The sequence below is a fragment of the Polyodon spathula genome, chromosome 29 (genome assembly GCF_017654505.1).
Source record: "Polyodon spathula isolate WHYD16114869_AA chromosome 29, ASM1765450v1, whole genome shotgun sequence".
In the NCBI taxonomy this organism is placed as follows: domain Eukaryota; kingdom Metazoa; phylum Chordata; class Actinopteri; order Acipenseriformes; family Polyodontidae; genus Polyodon; species Polyodon spathula.
The window spans coordinates 7601905-7606729 of record NC_054562.1 but is presented as its reverse complement, the minus strand read 5'-3'; positions in this window follow the sequence as shown (position 1 = coordinate 7606729).

The following is a 4825-nucleotide window of genomic DNA, read 5'->3' as shown; positions in this document are numbered from 1 at the left end:
TTTTATTCAAAAACAGGTTTAAAAGGCCCTGCATATCAATAGGACACTCAGTACTACCTCTCCAGCCCCGCCCCACCCCTTGTTCACTGTATTTATTACATATCTCTTCATAGTCGTGCATACTGATAAATCCTCTCCTGATCTCTCATTTTATCACCAAACTCCTCGATAATGCGATCCAAGTCATTATTTTATTACTATAACATCTCAAAAAAGCTCTGCAAATGCCTGTGATATTCTTTGAGCGCTGGATGCGGAAGCAGCTATCTTCTTTGATTGTGTCTGTGTTATCTCTGTGGTGAAGGGACTGTGTCTCTTGCTCAGATCCGCCTTTTATTTATTTATTTATTTTTTGGCTTCTGTCAGCCTCACTCGGCCATTGAAAGCTTTTTTGACGCAAAGGGTTAATTTAGAAAGACGCACCTGAGCTTGTTACCTGTGCACTGTGGCTAATGAAGCTCTTGGTAAAACCCAGAATGGGTGAATCCGCTATGCAATAGGAGTTTTTATTTCCAGCCCTGGACAGTTAATCAGTTTCTTTCGTATTCGACAGGCAAGGCTGCGGAGAGGCTCAACACCTCCACAGAGAATCTGATCCCAAGCTTGCAGCCAGCCCCCACCCCTCCTGCAAACAACTTCGGGGCAAAGCCCTTCTCTCCCGGGGCAGGTAGGTACCCGCTGCCCAGGCCTTGTCTGTTGGGGCCTGTTCTCAACGTTCATTTAAAGAACAACTTGGAAGCTTTATTTTAGTCCTCCCGCCCTCACAGATAAGAGTGTGTTTGTTACACAGCTTTGTGTGGGTGTTGGTAACGCTGATCCAGTAGTTGGCTGCAGTGCTTCACTGCTTGCTGTGTTTTTGCACCAGTTTCATGCAAATAGACGTGGGGTTCGGTTAACTTTTGAAAGTGTTGCTGGAAGTGATCGACACAGCCGGGTTGCGCCTGTGTGTTTTGCTTTCTTCTTCTTGTTTCTGTCTCGGTGCAAAAAATTACTTTGGCATAGAGAAAGCTTGTTAAGTGCTTTTTGGAACGCTATGTTGTAAATTGCCAAATACTGTATTACAATGCTTTGTGTGTGTGTCCGATTTATATACAGACACACACACAGAGTTCAGTGTGGTGTTCTAGACACACTGATGTTGCTACATTGTTAATTTGTAATGCCTCTGATACTCGTAAAGCAGCTACAATGTAGTATAACGACTCCCTCTCGGATACTATGTTCCTGTATCCGATGGACGCCTGGAACCAATTAAGTCAGATTTGACAGGTACCATTTTGGCTGGAAAACAAAAGTGGAATTAAACTACAAACAAATAAAATAAACTCTCGGGAGTAAAATAAATGCAAAGCTCAAATTGCCTAGAAAGAAGAGAGAGAAACGCTCTTCTGTACAGTAGTGCAGACATCAGGTGTGCACTTTTTCCCTTTGCATGATACCTTATGAAGTCTGCTACATGAACGAGTATGAACAGGCTCATTTCTGCCACCGCGTGCATTTCAAAACGCGTTTGTTCAGATATTTGAGTGTTTGCGTTAACTTGCATTGCACTAGTTGTTAAACAAAAAAAAAAAAAAAGTGTGTGTGTGTGTACTTTTTAAATCTCATTTTGCTTCTTTCTTTTTCTCTCTCCGTGGGTCTGTCTGTCTTCTCTCTGTCTGCTAAGGGGAGCGATCTGCTGATATTCTTGGTTTGGATAGCAGCCCTCCCCCTTCCCTGCTGGGTGTTCCAGACCCCTTCAACCCTCTCCCACTCTGTGACACTCCAGGTAATGCAATGCTTTAGTACTGGGGGGTCCTGCTCTCTGACACTCCAGGTAATGCAATGGGGGGAGTATCAACATCCTAGTTGTAGTCTGCAGCAGTGTTCAAACAGCAGCGCGGTTCTTTCATAAACCCTCTACTCTACATTCTTAATGTAGCTGTTTTTTGCTATGCAGACAGAATTTCCTAAAGACAGCTTCAGTCTGCTGAATTCATTTTCCGCCAGTAATACGAAACCTTTCTTCGTTAATCTCAAACCCTACAGCACCTAAAGTAATCACGACAATTTACATCTGCAGAAACTACCATTATCGCGTGACCCCTGTAAGATAATCGGAGCTGTAGAAAACGGATAGAAACGCCTTCACCGATTTCACTTCGGAACAGCCGTACAGACCAAAACCAGCAGGTCACAATGAATGAAGTTGAGGAGGGTTAAGAAACGCATGTTTTTTCGGCTCAAGCACTACGCTGAAATGCAATGAGAAACAAGCGATAAATTTCTGTTCCTTTGTCCTTCCTTAGGAACATGATAATCCATAAAAAGTTGACGGATTTGACAAAGCTAGACATTTTAGGGCTGCAATTCCGTTGGAATCTATTGTGACCTGCGCCCTTTTCTCCCCCCAGTGCGGGGGTCGAGCAGTAAGCCCTGTTGCTGTGTCCTCCACAGGTGGGGGGGGGGGGAGAGGTATGTGCCCCCACCCCCCTCCCTGTGCCCTACCGCCCCAGTGCCCCCTGTGGACTGTAAGTATCAGGACAGAATAGCTCACTGTCCCCACTGACACGCATGGACTGCTGTAAAGGGCTCTAGCCTTGATTACTAACAGCGATGCCAATGTTCAGCCTTTTGGCATGTATGCGTTTCCCTGGATACTGCAATATAATGAAGGCACCGTATACCACACTAATCTCTAACAGAGAGCTGCTCCGATTTTCAAGAAACGTGGTAAGAACATTCCACTTCTTAGAGTATCCAGACAAATAATCCAGTAATTGGTTAGCACTAATAAGGACATTTTTTGATCTCCAGTATTAAGAAGCATGTACTTTGATGCCAGTAGCTCTGCTCTCATTTAGTATCTCTGTGAATCTTGCAACAAGCAGTCGATTCACTGAGGCTGTGTTTCTTTTATGTAGATTTTGCGCTAGTCTAATCCCACAGGAGGGAGAAGGGAGCACTGATGCGAAGAGCTCCCGGTGTGCTTGTTCAGTGACGGCTGAGCTGTGCAAAGCCCTGCTGAAGCCTTTGTGCTCCTGTTAACCTGCCGTGTGCATGGAACAGTTGCTGGATTGAAAAAAAAAAAACGCACTGCTACTTCTAATGCCTTGCTTTCATCAGTTAGGGAAAACAATCTTCCTTTTTAAATAAGTTGCACTGTTTCGATTCTGGATTTAACATGAAAGCAAGGCTTTGTGAAGTTACTAACTGCTGTTAGCTTGGCTTTGTCCTTTTTTATTTTACCTTTTTTTTCTGCTGTCTTTCTTTCTCTCTCTCGCTGACCTCTCAGAAAAGCTGATTGAGGGACTCGAATCCCCCGAGCCTCCCTTGCTGCTCCCTGAGCTTTTGCCTCTGGCTGACCCCTTCGGCAGCTCCACAGAGGGCTCCTACAACGGTAACCTGTCTGTCTGTCTGTCTCTGCCTGACCCTGCTTTACATCAAATCACCTGCAGTAGTCCAGGATTCGTGAAACCAGCCCCTAGTGTTCACAGAGGTTAAGGGATAGTGTAGCTGGCTGCACTGCTGCATGCTCAAATCGAATGATCCAGATAGTGTTTCCTCGTGATGTTTCTGCCTGAATTGTGCAGTAAGAGAAGTATTGAGAGCAGAGACTCCGTTAATGGTTCTTGCACGATTTGAGCACAGTGCTGCACACACAGTTAGAAACTCTAGCCCTGCAACCAGTCCTGGGTTACAGAACTCCCCTCACATAAGTATACCATCAAAAAGGAGTTTCGGGATTCAAGCTCTTTTTATTTTTTAAAGTACTGTTTCACCCTCATAGCTGCATGAACATCTCCTTTATAATAATCTAGTGCAGTGGCCAGTCTAGTGCAAGGGCTGAGCGAGAGCAGGACTTTGTTTTAATACAATTCAGTGTTTGGCAATAGATTCCGAAGGACAGAACTTGCTGATTTTGTGATGATAGTTATGCCTCGCTATGGTACTGGAATCCTCATGTGATAGACAGGAAAGCAGAATAACTTAAAACACAATTCAGAAATAGCGTTTTTATTACAAATGCTTCCTTGCGTGGACAAATGTAGAGAGAAAAATGGCACTGTTTTGTTCTGCGATCAGCTTTAGACCCCAGGTGTGATAGACGTGACAGCGATACGCAGGCAGTCCTCTGAAGATACTTGTGTCGGCCCGTTTTCATGCATCTGTTTTTAATATTGCATTCGTTGTGGAATAAGCCGTTTGATGTGTGCTAGTAGATCCGAACGTAAGAGCAACAACAGAGCCAGCGGTGTCTGGACATGTATAGGTGGACCAGAGTGGTTCCAGATTTGCTTTGTTAATGAGATCAGTTTTCAGCAACGACGATGCCTGCAAATAAGTTCTAGTTGCTGCTTTGTCTATTGCCGGGAAGCATTTGCTTTTTCATGGGATGAGAAATGACCAATCACTGATCCAGTGGCTTCATCAGAAACCTTTGTCAGCTTGACTTGGGGGTTTGATGTTATTGACCTGTTGCACTGTATCTGTCCAGGATAAGCTGCAGCTGTGATTCACATCACTCCTAACGTTAGTCAGGTCTGGTCTTCAAGGACTCCAATGATTCAGCATCAACTACAGGGCTAGGTGACCCACTCCCTGTGTCAAATAGTGTCTCCTGCCTGGTCCCAAGTCTGTCTCTGTTTCCTACGGTGTTCTCTGGTCCTGGTTTCTGTGATCATGCTAGGGTTTGTCAGCTCCTGTTTAAGATTGTGAAGACTTCAGTCAAGCCCACTCCTCAATTCTTCTGCTTTATCCTTGGCTCCCTCTCTTGCAGGTAAAGTGGATGCCGTTGTGGACTCTCTGATTCCTGGTCTGGAAGCTCCCCAGGCTCAGAGGCTCC